The sequence below is a fragment of the Ambystoma mexicanum genome, chromosome 10 (assembly GCF_040938575.1).
Source record: "Ambystoma mexicanum isolate Mex_15411 chromosome 10, UKY_AmexF1_1, whole genome shotgun sequence".
NCBI lineage: Eukaryota > Metazoa > Chordata > Amphibia > Caudata > Ambystomatidae > Ambystoma > Ambystoma mexicanum.
The window spans coordinates 1,167,492,100-1,167,510,214 of record NC_090932.1 but is presented as its reverse complement, the minus strand read 5'-3'; positions in this window follow the sequence as shown (position 1 = coordinate 1,167,510,214).

The following is an 18,115-nucleotide window of genomic DNA, read 5'->3' as shown; positions in this document are numbered from 1 at the left end:
CACCAAACATACTACACACCGGAAAAAGCTACCAAACACCATCCCGACATCCAGACAGAGTGCAAGAGATGCGGAACCATAGCCACGAGCTTTATACACATGGCATGGGAATGCCCCGAGGTAGCCCCATTCTGGAACAGGGTGCTAGATACGTCAACGGCAATCCTGGGAGAAGCAATACAACCGAGATGCATGGCAGCCCTGCTGGGGATGACCAGGCTGCTATCAGCTCCTTCGAGGAAACTGGCCGGAGTCCTACTAACACTAGCCCGCAGGAGAGTCGCCCTGGCATGGGGCCGCGGCCCCCCGCCATCCTACACAGCCTGGCGAAAGGATCTACTCTATTACCAGGATGTAGAGGCAGACTTCATTAAACTCCTTCCTCAGCACGCGCGCCCGCCTGACATCTGGGGCCCGCTGATAACTTTTCTGATAAATGAAGATGAAACCTCCTCAACAGACACTTCGGAGTCAGGCAACGCACCCTGATATAGTCTGAAGTCAGGCCAATAATCCCCGGAGCGAGGACCCAGTGGGGCGAACTGTTGCTAACCAGCATATCTGCCTTGAGGCGCCTGGGGGGTGGTCGTTGGAGCGTGGGAGAGGGGGATGGAGGGGATCTAAGTTAACAGCGCAAAGTTGATAATCCACCCTAATGTGGGTGTGTAATTGTGCGGTGTGTTAAATACCAAAAATAAAGGTTTTTAAACATTTTTTTTTTAAAAAAACAAGCCCCTGAATTGTGGACAGATGTTACCACCCAAATATTCAGCTTAATCGCAAAACAAAATTCAGATTTCGAACACTTGGAAGACCGCAACTCTTATCCCAATCTTCAAGCAGGGTGAAAGGAAAGAACCGGTCAACTATAGACTGATTGCCCTGCTAAACCCTCTGGGAAAGATTTTTTCTACCTTTCTGTTGAACAAACGTACCAGCTTGGCAAAAACCAATAAGAGATTTGCAGTCAGACAAATGGGTTTTGTCCAAAAAGTGGGAACAAATGTAAATTTAATTTTACTAAATCTCATTAAACAAGAAACCATTATGACTACAACAGCAGTCCTGGCAGCATTTGTGGACCTCCACTTAGCATTCGATGAAGTAAATAGACAATAGTTAGGGGACAAATTATTGAGATGGAAGTGTCCACAAGATATCATCGAATCATAAAATTGTGATACCCGAAAACTAAGATCAGAGTCAGGATGACCAAAGAAGGAGTACAATCAACCCTGATAGAGACGTGGAATGGTCTAAAGCAAGGTTGCCCCTGGCGGTAACCCTATTTAACCTGTACACATCTGACTTTGAAGAGGAAATGTGCTCAGCATGCTTAAATCTTCTGAAGATCAACTCCATCCCGCTACCCTTGATGATGTATGCAGATGACATTGTTTTAATGGATAAAACGATGAGTGGTCTACAACAAAGCTTGAAGATGATGGAAAGCTACATGGAAAAAAACAATTTAAAAGTCAATATCGTGAAAACAAAAAACACGTCCCTTACTAAATTGGCAATCAAGAAATTGAGACGGCCCATATTAACTCTAAAAGGGAAACCACTAGCAGTAGTGACAACGTTTAAATATCTTGGAGTATTGATCAACCACTCAAAAATAGAAAAGGAATGGTCTGACTTTCTGAAAGCGAACACCCAATCTCTAGCACGACAGGGAAGATTTCTTCATTGCAAATTTGGGAAATTTTCATATAAACCCATCGTGGCCTTTGAAAGCAAACCCCAATTTACCGGGGCGCCCCTTAAAAACAGGGGCCCATAATCACCATAAACCAGAGTAAAATGCACCCATCTAGGGAATTAAAAGGCTGAGTCTGTCTTGCAGGTGATACCAAGACTTTAATCTTCACAGATCATGAGGATTGGGGAAATGGCAGAGGACTCTGCCATTCGAGGCCAGCATTCTGTCGTCGTTGCTGGCTCCCTCCTAGCTCCTGAATACTGTTGTTGTGCCTGGTGCTTAAATACTCTTGACTTGGTCACTGGATACCAGCAGAGCTCCTCCAAACTTGTTCTTCTTGCCATACAAGGGATGCTGCAGAGGTTCCAGTGTTGCATGGTCAAGGTCCCTACTTAACATAATGCTGTATTAGCAGGAATACTTTGTCACTCTTGTTTAGCATAATTTACTATGTTATAAACATTCATACATAAACACATCTCCCCGCCATTCTCTCATCATTAACTCCATAAAATCATATTTGATGTGGTCCAATAACTTCTACAGAAAAACACTTTTCTAATACTATGTTGTGTTGAATCTTAGTCTCCATTGGCCTGTGATTGACAGGAACAGTAGGTCAGCCACTTCGTTCTCTCTTCAAGCCTGCATGTAGTCTATATTTAGCGTGTGCTTTGACATTTGATTTTTAAAACTACACAGAATAACATTTACACATGTTTTCAATTAATTTATTTGTACATTATATTTTAAATACTACCTATCTATATTTAGTGACTGGCCATGCCTGTATGTGATTATTTTTGCATGAAAAAAGCTTTCCCAGTGCTATAGTGCTTAGAAGTCTTGACTAATTGTAAAGCGCTTGAGGAGTGCAGGAAGGTGCTCGCCAAAGGCACACGATCCTCCCAACATTCCCCCCTTTCGTTACATCTACAGTAACAAACTCATCCCCACCCGACATATCTACAACCCCAGAAATATTAGTTTGATTTTCGCTCTTTATTGTATGGCAAGGTGTTTTAGGTCTCCCAATTGATACCATCATCTTTGCACTATAAGTGACTATAGGAACACATCATCGGAGACCCCATTGGCACGTGCAGAAGAGAACCAAGAAGAACATGATCACAGGTACAGTATTTTTACTGCTGCCCCCAGCCATGACTGGACCCAATCAAAGGCAAGCGATAGCCAATCTGTGTTTTGAAGTCCCCCTTCTTCCTTCATTTGAACAACTGGATTGTGCACTGCCTTGATGATGTGGGATAGTGACATATTCTCAGCATCCTCCGGGGGTAGAAAAGTTCAGCAGCTGCTTGTACCCCAGGAGCCAAAAAAGATGAAAAAGAAAGTCCCTGCTGAGCTGTCGGGTATTCCTCTGAGCACTGGGCAGCAGTCTTTTGACAGTTTGAGCTTTTCTTTCTTCCCCGGCGTTGAAATTTTCCTTTTTCTGCCAGCATACCAAATTCTTGTGTGATCTGCAAGCTTTTTTCTGTTTCTTTTAGGTGCTAGAGTGGCTGTTGGCACCTCGACAGTCATTTCTTCTCCCTTCACATGTCCTTCCAGGATTACTAGTAGCACTGAGTGCAGGGTGGCCAGTGAACAATTGCCCCTCCAAGATGGCAGGAGTTGCAAGTAGGCTTGTCAGCCACAAACCCAGTAGTAATCCATCACTGCTGCTGTACCTTTTGTCATACCAGGGATCACAAGAGTGTGGTTGCACTGTGTGTTTGCCCCACCAGGAACTGTTCCGTCATTGCTAAAACAAAGTTCAAAATGTTTGGCCCTATCTATTTGCACTGGTTTCTTCATTGTTGCAATCCGTGTCAGCCTTGTGATATATTGGGACCATATTTGCCCACACATAGTCTCCATTTGGGATATTGCTTCTCCGCTGTAATTGATCAGCCCATCTGCCAGGCACATCACTGTGGTGCCCTGTCATTTGTAATTGTCATTTCAGTAACCTCCCAAGAAGAAATATGGTCCTTGTAGACACTGGAAGTATTTTGTGTTGCCATTGCATAACGCTGGATCTAGATCAATGCTCCTCAACTGCACACTATGTGCCTGAAATGTGCCCTTTATCCCTTATAGTGCAAGATGTACCAAGCATTGTGCCTCTGTAATTGGGACTGGATGTGGACCTAAATACTTAGGAGACCCTGATGTGTGCAGGATAAATGCACACAGGTAACATCTTTCATTAATTTCCTTCCTGCAATCCGCACCTCAGAGTACTAGCTATTCAATGTTTCTACATTCTGGACATCAGAAATAGTGTCAAAACCCCTTATGTAAATCATACACCATTCATACTTCCCGTTTCATTCGTCTACGAAACCTTGTAGGGGTGGCCGGCAAAAAGTGAGCCATTTTGTATTTCCTTTTTTATAGACATATTAGCATTTTTTCCAACTGTCCACCCCCCCCTTTATATGGCCACCCCATATAACAAACATCCCTTCATCTACTCCAACAACCACGACCAGTGTCATACAAAACAACATATCACTACTACATTTCTAGACTAAACAACATCTTTATTTATTATTATCCCTACATAACAGAGAGGTCGGTCAGCCATATTTACTTATTCCTTGAGAGGAGAACAAATGTTATCAAGAGAGAAAGAAAGAGAAAGTAAAAAAGAGAGAAAGGGAGAGAGAGGGAAATAGGGAGAGAGAGAGAGACAGAGAGAGAGACAGAGAGAGAGAGAGAGAGAGAGAGAAGGGAAGGGAGAGAGGCAGAGAGATAGAGACAGACAGACACAGAGAGAGACAGAGAGAGAGAGAAACTAAAAAAAGAGACCCTTTTTCCACCAAGGCTGACCGGATCCTGGACCTTTAAAAAAAAACAGAAAACAAAAAACAAAAATAAAAAAATTTAAAAAATGGACTAAAGACAAAACAAGAAAACATTAAAACATTTAAAAAGAAAGAATAAAACCAGGCGTGTGCCACTGCACACCACTCTGGCATGGATCCTCAAAGATCTCTCTCTATTGGCTATCCCCTTACTAAATTTTACCTGGTCTTGGGTGCTCTTAGGACATCCAAGAGATGTACCCAATATCTAACTCCTTCATACGGACAGCGAGAGGAGTACAGACCACCACCTCATATGGACCTTTAAACCTGTGGCTGATCAGTTACCCAGATAATAATGGTATAGGCAATGCTGTGTATGGAACCATGATCTCGCTCTCTACAGGGGTGGTCACTATTTCTCCCCCCCCCCTTTACCGTGTCCCACTACCGCCCCTGTGTGCTTAGGTCCCGTCTCCTGGTCAATTACTTATGACCCATCACCATATAATATGTCTCCTTCCGTCAATTCATGAGCCGTTCCTCAGAGTGGGAAAATAAATAAAACTCCTGTAAATAATCCAGAGTTGCTAAAACAGGGGCCGTGCAAGTAGCTTAAGTCCTCAAATTGTCATCATTTTGTCAGTCCATGAAAATGTACTTTTAAGTCCTCTGTCCTTCACTGAGACTTTGTAACAGTGGCCTTGTGTAGACTGCGTAGTCTAGGATTCATGCCCTACAAAATGAACGTAAGCCCAAAAACTGCTACATTTCCTTAGCAGTACTGGGTCTACTGGCAGGGCGTACCTATAAAAGAAAATTCCCCATTGCAAAAATTAGTTGTCCCAAATATAGTCCCTCCTGTTGGCAGTATTATAGCTTCTTTGTATCTGCCTTGTATCTCTTGTGGGACAGCAATTGCAATAATGCAACAGAACCCCTCCTGCACTGATGATCCTTTTCACTACATACCAACCGATCATCCACATACTGGATGATTTGTGCTAAGCACCTGACTTCAATGTAATCTGTACTGGGGTCACAGCTCTCAGTAACCCAACATCATGTGGATTAACAGTCCATAATTATGCTGGCACATATCACATGTCCTCTTCAAAAAATAAAAACATCTGAGTTACTATTGCCATCAGGGGCACTGTACCTCCCTATACTGCACCATGATATCAAAGGGGATGCAGATTCCCAAAATAATCTCTCCATTATTTTCACTGTCCTCAAATAACTCGTTATCTGTAATTTCCTTTAAATACACTGTCGGGTCTATACATAATATTGAGCGCCACTCGCACCCGTCCTGGTCTTTTCCAATCAGGACTACTCTTTTTCTGACACTACTAGTCCTTGCAAATCTAATCACAATATTGTCCCTGCCACCATCTCGGGTGGCACCATGGGTCGGAAAATAAAATCTGTAGGTACCAATACTTTGTCACAATTTGAGGCACTGCATTTACTAATACCTTTAATACCATAACAAAAAAATATCTGGGTCCATAGGAACCCCATGTACAACTGACTCCCTAGCTATTGCATTGATTATTACCATTGCTTGAGCTACACACATCCCTGGAGTGGAATACACTACCCCTTGATCTGTGACTGATATATTTCTGAGCAGATCCCTACCCAACAGGTTCACTGGGGAACTCTCTGTCTATTACAAGGGCTCGTACTACCTCCCCTCCCAGTTTTATATCCAGCTCCTCAGTCTATGGAACTCTAGAAATAGCCCCAGAGAATCCCTGCATGTAAAGAGTTTTTACCTGATAATGGAAAGTTCCCCTCCAATGTGCATGATTTGGTCCCACCTGAATCTACCATAAATATAAATTACCTGTTTCCTATTTCCACCTTCACCAAGGGCTCCTCTTCAGGGTGTGCGGTTATCACTAGGATTGGACATGCGAGTGCTTTCTGTGGGCTGTCCTAATCAGAATATGTATTTGTCCTGTGGAATGAAAAAGGGCCGCCCGTCATTGTAACTCCTTGGAAAGGGGTGCCTTTTCCCCCCTGCCTTTCTGTTAAACTGTGTTCCCTCACCATGCTGTAGTTATTGCCCATGTTACCCTTGCCAGTCAGCCCCATAAGGGGACTGATTTTGACCCCTTGCCCGAATTGCTGTTCCTTGAGGCGCTTGGAATCCCTGCCCTGAAGGTGAAGGCCCATAATGAAATCTCATCTCAGGCGTGTTCCTGCACTCCCTTGCAAAATGCCCCCATTTCCCGCAACACCAGCACTGTGATGGTCCCAATCCTCCTCCCCGAGCCCCTATCCTCCCAAATCTTCCTGCTCTTGCTCCTTGAAATCCTCCTGTTCCCGTTGGTGCTCCTTCATATTGCCACTGTGGGTTTGGGGTACTGCCCTCCACCCCATTGTCCCTGTTCTCCTTCACCCCATAGTGCCGCATTTGTGGCATTCCCAATTTGTTCAATATCTCCTGCCCTTTCCCCCCGAGCCAGTGCCTTCACTGGTGCTTGAATGACAACCTTATTTAGTTTCTTTTCCACTAGTTTTGCCTCCTCAATTTGCCGCTTCTGTACTGTCCCCCTGTCCTGCTCCTTGATTCTCTTATAATTGTGGACTATTATACTTTGTATCTTTGCCCACTCTTTGGCTTCAATACCCACCATTCTATCTAGTGCCTTCTGGACCTCATTTGATTGTCCCCTCTTTACAATAAACTAGAAATATGGTACTGTCTCAACTCTCCAAATTTCCTGTAATTTAAGAATAAACCTAACTGGGTCCTCATCATCACCCATTGTACACTGCATTAAAGAATGGAAGTCAGGGCTATCTGGGTAAATCCTTTGTAGGGCATCCCATACCTTTGCCCTTACCTCATCAAAGGCTGCTCCATCATGTTCATTATCTGCAGGATTTACCCCAGCACTTGCCCATATGTCCCCAGCCTGGTCCCCGACTATGGTGACCAGTAGACTCTTAAAGTCTCCTACTGCTAAGGCTACCCCTACTGTTTGTTTTTCAAATTCATAGATCCATTTACTAGCTCCGCCTATAAGCTGGGGGAGAGCTTTAGTCAAATTATTTCCGTCCTTTATCCCTACTTCTTTATGTGTTAGAGGAATCTGCATATCTATTATGTTTTCTACCCCTTTAATATTCTTCTGATCTTGTACTACCATGATTAAATCTGGTCTATTTCTTGGTCTGTCCCTCCCCACTGCCTCTTGTGACAGGGATGGGTTTCTCACTGCCTCCTCTCCTTGATCTCCTTCTTGCCCTGCCTCTTGATTATTTCTACCACCTTGATCTTCCCCTCCATCATCCCATGCTTGTTCTACTTCTTGTCCCAGGACTGTCCATACACTCTGCCCATCATCTTTTTCAACACAAACATTTCTTATTGCCCCAGGGTTTAACCTGAATAAAAAATCTCCTGAATTCCAATTCCCCGTTTTCTGCACCGGTACCCTTATTTCTGGTTATACTTCTTCAGGTTCTTTTAACCTGACCAACCTTTCCTGAAATGCTATTACCTCATTGTCAATGTCTACTTGTGGATCCTCTGGGTACACCAATGCTACTGGCATATTAGAGCTTGTGGGTCTTTTATATGGAGGTGAAAAAGCTCTTGGGTCCCCCCTTAGTTGCTAATCCTGATAATCCTGTTGACACTCTCTCTACCTCTGGAGGCTTGTAGACTTGGTTTTTATACCCTACTGCAGGTTTAGGCGTTACAGGGTATATCCCCTTACATTGGATCTCTTTTACACCTTCCTGATCTCCCATATCCTCAACTATTTGACAGAGATCTACAATCTCCTCTCTTTTTTTGGACTTGTTCCCTTCATATTTTGCTTCTACAAAGATGGATATTTTTTCTAGCATGTTTCTATTGTGGGATCCCTGCTCTGGCCAGGAGCGGGACATCCCCCCTTCCTTTGTTTCTACTATCAATTGTTTATTTATTCTGTCACAACACAGTGGCAGAACCCTATGCAAGTGTTTTATTGGAGTTTCTTCCTCCATAAGATTGCACGCGTCCCTAATGCTTCACTTAAACCCTACTGCAATGTTGCACGTGCTTCAAAAATACAGATCAACCCACTTTCTCCCCCCACCCACTTTTACACTTTCTTCACTTTGATTTCACACATACACACACACCGCGACTAATCCACGTTCCTTCCTTTTTTACCACAAAAGACAGCAAGACAAAATATAAAAGACTAAGATCCAGGCTCATTCCTTATAGCGAGCCACTACTTTTGACTAAGATCCAGGCCCATTCCTTATACCGAGCCACTATGTAATACCACGTATTGCTTTTATCGTCATAAAAGGAATACTGTGTGGTACTGCCTCCCAGTCCTTATAAGCTGGGGATCCTTTTCCATCCCTTTTCATTATGAAAAGTAGAAAAACAGAAATCCATGACAATTTCAATACATAACCCATCACTTATTCAATCTACTCCTCAACACATCACCTGAAATCCACTATCCTATCCAATCTTATGCCTTATCACCAAGTTATACTTCATCACCAATACTTCATCACCAAAAATCCTATGCCTTAATACATCAACAAGTCCTTATTCCATTGACCTTGTACAACATTCACATCACCATAATACCTTTCATATCACCAATATATTTCATTCATATCACCATCCCGTTCACATCACCACATCACCATATTATACATACATGTTCCCATGTTGTTATCACCTGCAAGAGTATACCCACGCAGGCGTTGTTCACTTGAGTTTCCCTCCCATGCTGGCCTGTAATTCTGGAGCCATGCCCTGCTCCAGTGAGCAGAAAGGATTTCTTTTAAAATGGCTTCTACTAAAATCGCTCGGGATACATGGGCTTTTTGATCACTACAGTTGGGTGTGCCTGACCTGCTTGGGGGTTCACAAAGCACGTATCACGTCGGGGTCACCCCTGAAAGCCAACCCCAATTTATAGGGGCGCCCCGTAAATACAGGGGCCCATAATCATCATAAACCAGAGTAAAAGGCACCCCTCTAGGGAATTAAAAGCCATGAGTCTGTCTTGCAGGTGATACCAACACTTTAAACTTCACAGATCATGAGGATTGGGGAAATGGCAGAGGACTCTGCCATTTGAGACCAGCATTCTGTCGTCCTCGCTGGCTCCCTCCCAGGTCCTGAATACTGGTGCTTAAATACCCTTGACTTGGTCACTGGATACCAGCAGAGCTCCTCCAAACTTGTTCTTCTTGCCATACAAGAGACACTGCAGAGGCTCCAGTGTTGCAGGGTCATGTTCCCTACTTAACCTAATGCTGTATTAGCAGGAATACTTTGTCGCTCTTGTTTAGCATAATTTACTATGTTATAAACATTCATACATAAACACATCTCCCCGCCATTCTCTCAACATTAACTCCATAAAATTATATTTGATGTGGTCCAATAACTTCTACAGAAAAACACTTTTCCAATACTGTGTTGTGTTGAATCTTAGTCTCCATTGGCCTGTGATTGACAGGAACAGTTGGTCAGCCACTTTGTTCTCTCTTCAAGCCTACATGTAATCTATATTTAGCACAGCTTGACTTTACTGTGAGCTTTGACATTTGATTTTTAAAACTACACAGAATAACATTTACACGTGTTTTTCAACTAATTTATTTCTACATTATATTTTAAATACTACTTATTAATATTTAGTGACTGGCCATGCCTGTGTGTGATTATTTTTGCATGAAAAATCTTTCCCAGTGCTATAGTGCTTAGAAGTCTTGACTAATTGTAAAGCGCTTGAGGGGTGCAGGAAGGCGCTAGCCAAAGGCGCTCGCTCCTCCCCAACACCTTTTACAGACAAAAAGTGGTGCTGAGCCTGATTTACATGAGTGAAACGAGGATCAAACTCCCTATGATCACGTGGCAAAAACTCGAAGCGATTTTCCGGAGGAAAATCTTGCCGGTACCTCCTTCATTTCCCATGCCTAGAATCAGGTTTGAAGTAGCAACTCAATCTCTGGTATCAATGGTTTTGTGGAAATAATTAGATCTATATCGAAAAGTGATGAATGATGATGAGATCCTGGCAATAGAAATCCTACGGAACAATGCAAATGCAATGTTTACCACCAAAGCTTTGAATGCATGGAAATCTGAGATGGAAGTGAAATTGGCAAGAAAAGACATATCGCTTGAAATGCTGCTAAACCGTCTGCAGTATGCCAACCGTAAGATCCTACGCAACGATTGGATTAGCATGTTGAAAGAAAAATCCATGTACTACTGGAATTTGCAGTGTGATGCAGAGATAAGAGCTTTTAACCAGCACTGGTGATTTTTCCTGACAAGGCGATTCGGGATACATATCTAAAATTACGCTTAAACATCCTTCCGACGAGATATAGGTTGGCAAAAATTAAACTGCTCCTGAAAATGTTACAGCACTGCAGATTTTGTAACAAAATTGGCATCACAGAAACAATCCACCATATCGTCATGGAGTGCCCTGCACTATCGGAATAGAGAAATCTATTCAGAGACTACTTTAAGATATCCTTAAAACAGATGGACCCCGAGACTAGATGGGGGCAGATACTCTTAGGAAAGGACAATACACTGATCTATACTATTGTTCAGTTCGGGAAAAACATCATGGACATTAACGATTCTTAAAGAGCATAAGAGCCGTGACAATGTTACCGTGGCCATCTAAGATGCATTTGAAAGTATAAAACAAAAGTACAAAATGAAAAGTTTAATTTGTAAACTAAATCAATTTAAATAAAAAAGTATCAGCTGATTCTGATCCCACCCAACACCATATGTGAGGGGTCAGTAATCTGAGGCGGGCAACTGCTTAAGAAGTTCTCAAAGTATGCCTTTTTATAATTTAAAGAAAATATATCAAAACGCCTCACTGTCCCTACTCTGCAGAGTAATTCCCTGCCTATTCTAAAAGATAACTGGCCCTTATACTATACAACAAATACATAAAGGCAAAATATAGCAATTCAATGACATAAACAACATTTACAGTTCCTGAATTACCTTCTAAAGTCCTGAGTAACTTTCCCTTTCCCAGGATTTAAAGTCACTTCTGCAAATGTTCAACCAAACAAAGAAATGTCTTGAATAAGTTATTGATGTTTCAAAGTCAAAGTAAAAGTTCATTAACCAAAATTCTACTTGCAGCAATATCCTCTCCTGGGTGAAATATCCACTTTCTACTTTCAGCAAAATGGCCCCAATGGTAATCCTGGCCACAATGCTTTGTCACACCTTTAAGATGATTTGCCACCGTTCAAAAGAAAATGCAATAGCACCGACAGTATGCTTGTCAGGATGGCTTTTTAATGCTGCTGCTTCCACTTCAACAGCTACAGTTCTACTTGCTTCACCATGAGAACAGTCACCTTTGTCCAACAGTATTCCACATTGTTTAGAAAACTGCAAAGTTGAAACTACTGACAACCCGACCTACCACCACAGCTTCAGTATTTTGGACTACTAGCACAGCTTCAATAAATTGTACTTTTAGACAGACTTCGACAAGATATTTTGTAAAGCACTTCAACCTGTTCAGGTAGGCAAGGCACTCTTCCTGTTAATGTTAAAGGATATTTATACCGTGCACTATCACTACTGGAGTCGTCCCCTGGCGCTCTAGCGGATCTGAAAAAGGGGGTGGGAGGTTGGGTTAGTGGGAACGAGCGGGATAAGTGCAAGAGAGTAGTGATGTGCTGTTGGCAGCTTCAGTTCGGTTAACACTGTTAGCTGAGCCTGGGTTGCTTTCCGATCAGTAGCCGTCGTGTGGTGTTATGGGAGGTTGTGTGTGGTTTGTTTTGTTTTTGGTGTAGTGAAGTTTGTGTGGTTTGTTGTGCTTTAGGGTTGTGGTTGTGTTTGGTTGGAGTTTGAGAGGTGAAAGTGTTAGTGGGTTGGTTATTGGCCTCGCTATCCAGAAGTGATATGTGCTACATTTCCACTTTTCGTCTATATGTGGCGCATGAATATCTCCACATTTCTATCTAGATCCGGCACTGGTTAACATTCAAAGTCTTTTCTATATGTGATGCATGCCGATATTCACTATTATATCCAAATGTGGCATTGGCCCATCTTCACAGTCCTGTCTAGATGTGAAGCAAGCAAGCATTCACAATTCTATCTAAATGTGACATTGGTAATATTCCAAATGCGGTCTAGATGTGGCAAAGGCTAATGTTCGCTATTCTATCTAAATGTGGCACTGGCCGACATTCACTATCCTGTCTAGATGTGACGCAAGCTAATGTTCTCAATTCTATCCAAGTGTGGCACTTGCTAATATTTACAAATCAATTTAGGTGTGGCACTTGCCACTATTCACTATTTTATCTAAATGTGGCACTTGCTAACATTCACAGTTTTAAGTGTGGCACTTGTTGACATTCACAATCCTATCCAGATGCAATGCAGACCAACGTTCACAATTCTAAGTGTGGCAGGTGCTAACATTCACATTTTAAGTGTGGCATTTGCTAACATTCACAGTTTTAAGTGTGGCACTTGCTGACGTTCACAATCCGATCTAGATGCAACGCAGGCTAATGTTAACGATTCTATCTAGATGCGAAACAGGCTAATGTTCACAATTCTATCTAATTGTGGCACGTGCTAACATTCACAGTTCTAAGTGTGGCATTTGCTAACATTCACAATCCCATCCAGATGCGACACAGTCCAATGTCCACTGTTGCATCCGAATGTGGCATATACCAACTTTCTCATTTCAAGTGTGGCACTTGCTAACATTCACAGTTCCAAGTGTGGCACTTGCTAACGTTCACAGTTCTAAGTGTGGCATTTTCTAATATTCATAATTCTATCTAGATGCGACGCAGGCTAATGTTCACAATTCTATCTAGATGCGACGCAGGCTAATGTTCACAATTCTAAGTGTGGCAGGCGCTAACATTCACAGTTCCAAGTGTGGCATTTGCGAACGGTCACAATCCCATCTAGATGCGACGCAGGCTAATGTTCACAATTCTATCCAAGTGTGGCAGGTGCTAACATTCACAGTTCTAAGTGTGGCATTTTTTTAAATATTGTTTATTGGTTTATATAAACCTTTACAAAAATATAAATCACCAAAATCCAATTAAAATTTCTTCATAAAACAAAGCATTCCACTTTTCAAACAATTCATAGGTGGCATTTTATAATGTAAATGTTGAATGGAGAGTTCTTGAGTTATAGGGCAGAAATCAACAATTACATTTAAAACCTCATCATAAATCCAAACATTCCACTTTTCAGAACAAAAGTCACTTCTTCCTATCCTATTATAACATTAAAAAACAGTAAATAATTCATTACATAAGTAGCCCCATAGACTCTCTTGTCACAGTTTTACAGTATTTCATCATAGTTATAATATCTATACACGGAAGTACTTAAATTGTGATTATCCAATGAGGTAATCACTTGACTTTGGTCTCAAAAATCTTCATTCCTAAGCGAATGTCCTCAGATCATTAGCTACTTTTCTAAGGCACTTTATAGACAACCTTTAAAAATTCAATCACCCCAATTTTTAAGTTCTACGGGCCGTGTAACATTTCATACCCGATTATTTCCCTTTGAACATTTGCAGTGTCTTGCACACATTTTGAAAAGTACTCAATCCTCTCCTTACACAATTTCGGGCAAGTAAGTAGTAAGTGCATCAAAGTTTCCATTTCGCCACTGGTCGAATAAAATCTACACACTTTCATTTGCTCAGGTATTAGGTTACGAATAAAGCTAATTTTGTTAGTGTTTAACACATTACACCTAAAGCACATCACGCTGTTCCTTAAAGAATGTGATGGATATTTGGGCAGCTATCTCTCTGGCTCTGGGTACCATTTCCGTGCTGACACAACTTGACAATAAAGCTTAAAGTTCAATATGGTGGCATTATTGTCCACCCAATCAAATTATTTAATTAACATTTTTACCTTCTGTGGTTTATCAATAAGACATTGGCCCTCATTACGACCCTGGCGGGAATCGAAAAACGATGGCGGAAATGTAATACCGCCATCGAATACCGCTCGGTGCGATTATGACCCGTCACCGTAAAGTACGATGCCATTAGCGACACCGTAGTGAACGCCAACGCTAACTGCACCAAGTACGCGCACGCGCGCCATGCAAAACCGTAATTACCACCATGGCGCAACGGTACGCGAATTCTGACCCTAGCGGACATTTACTTAACGCCATCAAGCATGGCGGAAAGTACCATTCCGCCATGGTGAGAATTACGGCATCGTGAACCAACCGTAAATGGCCCTACTGAGTGCCTGTACACCACTCCCTGCCCACATTGCACAACTCCTCGTAGGTGCAATGAAGTTACACAATGCAACCAGTGAAATGTACAAGTCACCCATGCATGCCAACGAACAAATGAATGTAGGGGCTCCAAGTGCCTTGTGAGTGGCCATCCATATTTGGCATGTCACCATTGCCGTACTGATGCAGCACAGGCATGTGAAGGTTCAAGTACAGCAATATGAACTGAAATATGAGACAAAACAACAACAGGGCCCCATCGCTTGACACCAGTGTAAGGCAACATTCAAAGCAGTATCCTGAGGGAGACTGCACCAGCCCTGTACTCTTGCCAGTAAACAAACCAACCATCAGCATAAGCATGTACCACACAAGTTGGCAGAGTGACTGAGCAGCCAGGCTCATCTCAAGAGGGGCCAATGGGAGCTGCAGGGCACAGATGGCACGAATACAGAAGCCATTCCAATGGACATGACCTCAGTCTCCCTCCAAGAAACGCACGCAAACACAGGCACCTGTGACCAGCCATTTTCTGATAATCACATCATTCCACCAATCCACCTGGCTGACCGGCATCTGTTACACAAAAGCTAATCCCCCGCTCCTGAGCATGACATCATTAAAACAGTCATAATGGCAGCCCCTATCCCTGACCTTACTGGGCTTCGTAGGCAAACGCGGCCAGTACAGTACCACGCAACTATACTCAGAAGCCGGAACCCAATGCAGATCTTCTCACAATACATCGCTCCACAAATAGGAATATGCTACATTACTTTCAAAGAATAACGCTACACGGTTAATATCAGAATAAAAATTTAATGCACATCAAATTCACCAAGCCCATACAGCTATTAGGTCATAAACTCCAAAATATTTTTCATAACTGTGGGCTGCATCCGCAATAAATGACCAGCTTCTTCTTGTGTGACGCCCTGTTCCTTCATGGTACACAGGGGCTACATTCACGTTCAAAAAGGCAACATGGAAGCGCCTAGAACCGCAGGGCCGTCCCATTAGGTAGGCACTAGTCCAGCTGAAAGGTAGATATGTTGCTCCTAGCCACTAGTACTGCGTAAGGGCATGTGGCCCATTGGCGATCGTCCCATAAGATCGTAATGGTGCTCCACTGATTAACTCGAAGCAGCAGGTGTCGGGAGAAAAAGCCATCTGCAGGAGTGGCATACAGATTGCAGCGGCAAAAGGGGAGGAGATACCTGTCACCCAAATGAAATGAAAAAGAATAGTATGGGCATCAGAACTTCATTTGTATTACTCACTTCAATGATCACACTAAATCTACAGCCATATGCATGCTAGCCCACTCAAAAGGATTATTTCCACCCAAAAATCACTTGCGAATCATAACTATATAAATCGAGGTGAAAACACTATTACAAACGAGTGTTTGTGTGCATGCGTCTGTTAAAACAGAATCCATTAGATGGGATTAGTAACGTGCATAGACACAAGTGTTTGAAGGCGCGTCGAGACAGGGAGGGTTCAACAAGGGCAGATAGACGATGGTCCCACTATGGCAGCTCTGCATCACATAGCGCAGGGGAAGGGGATAGATTCCAAAAAGCCATGTACATGGCAAACTCTTAATTAAATCATCTGTCCATGCATCCATACATCATTCCCTCATCCCGGTATAAAAACGCCTGATTATTTACTCACATAACATTTGAAATTTCCATTGAGTCTGTGCATAATGCAGTCTGCAAAATCCACTGTGCTCCAGCCCGGAATTCTAGTGTTGTGAAGTCACATGTATTTGGGAACGTCCTGCCTTATCGTCCACTACGCTATTGCGCATCCCATACTATTCATATCAATCATTGCATTCTCGCCATGGCCCCTGTCCCAAGGACATTAAACAATAGAACGTTATATTTCCAGTCAGACCTGTGGGCGTCTCCTCGCCGCTAGCTGAAAACCGAAAGCGCTGTCCTTCGATTTCCTAATTTGCAACATCACGTCGAAAAGGCATCTGTGACCGCTTGAAATCACAAATTCATCCATGTAGTGCGGCAGTGTGTGAAAATGGCAACTGGCTTCACTCACAAATGGGACGCCCCGCCCGTCGGTGAACCTCGGTACAGTGCTGCATGAGGGTCCACCGTTAATCGAGTACTACATTCCACTGACCCTTCACAAGTTTGTTCGCGACTGCAAAGATAGTATGTGAAACAATGGGACCATAGCAGAATGAACATATAAACCAATATTTCACTGCCATCGGGATTAAATACATGATTGTAATAGCAAGATGCCATGCGTCAAATTGCAGCGTTGTGTGCGGGACGTGCTCGCCCAAAGGGGATTGCAGCTGGCACAGGTGGAATGAATCACCACAGGTGGAGGCTATACAGCCTGAAAACACATAAATTGCACACCCAACCCCCTCCCACAACCACACCCACTCCAAAATGCTACCGGCAGGACTAGCGATGTTGGCCCTGGGGGACCTGATAGCACTGCAAGTACTCCAACTTCAAGAAGAAGATGAACAGCAACTACTACAACAACCGGCCGCACAGAGGAGACGCAGGAGGAGGAGGAGGGCAAGGCAGGGCCAGCAAGGCCCACCAGCACAGCCACTACCACCACGCAGGCAGCCCGCAATCCCACGCCTCCGAGCTCATCCGTTCAACCTCACTGCTGAGCAGATCCACACCCTCTACCGTTTGGACCGGGACACCATAACCGCCATTGTGAACATGACACACGCTGACCTTGTAAGCATGATAGATAGCCCAACCGCCATCCCACCCCTACTGAAGGTGGTGTCTGTACTCCACTTCCTGGCCACAGGCACCTACCAGCACACAGTCGGACAGTTGCATGGCATTTCACAGCCACTGTTGTCACGGACACTATTGCAAGTGCTCGATGCCCTCCTGAAGCACGCAGACGACTACATCTCTTTACCATGCTCGGAGCAGGAGATTACAAACACAAAAGTGGGATTCCATGCACTTGCCGGCATACCGGGTTGCATTGGTGCCATCGACTGCACCCATGTGGAATTGGTTGTCCCACATGCCATGGAGGTCCAGTACCGCAACCGGAAACAATATCATTCTCTTAATGTACAAATGGTGTGTGACTCCAACAGGATCTTTACACATTGTTGTGCCCGATTTCCTGGATCAACCCATGATTCTATGGTCTTGAGGAACTCTACAATACCACGCTACATGGAGCGACACGCAGGGAACAGATCCTGGCTACTCGGTGAGTCTCATTTCATGCATGATAATGTGGGGTATGTGATGCGGCAATGACCTGGCAGGA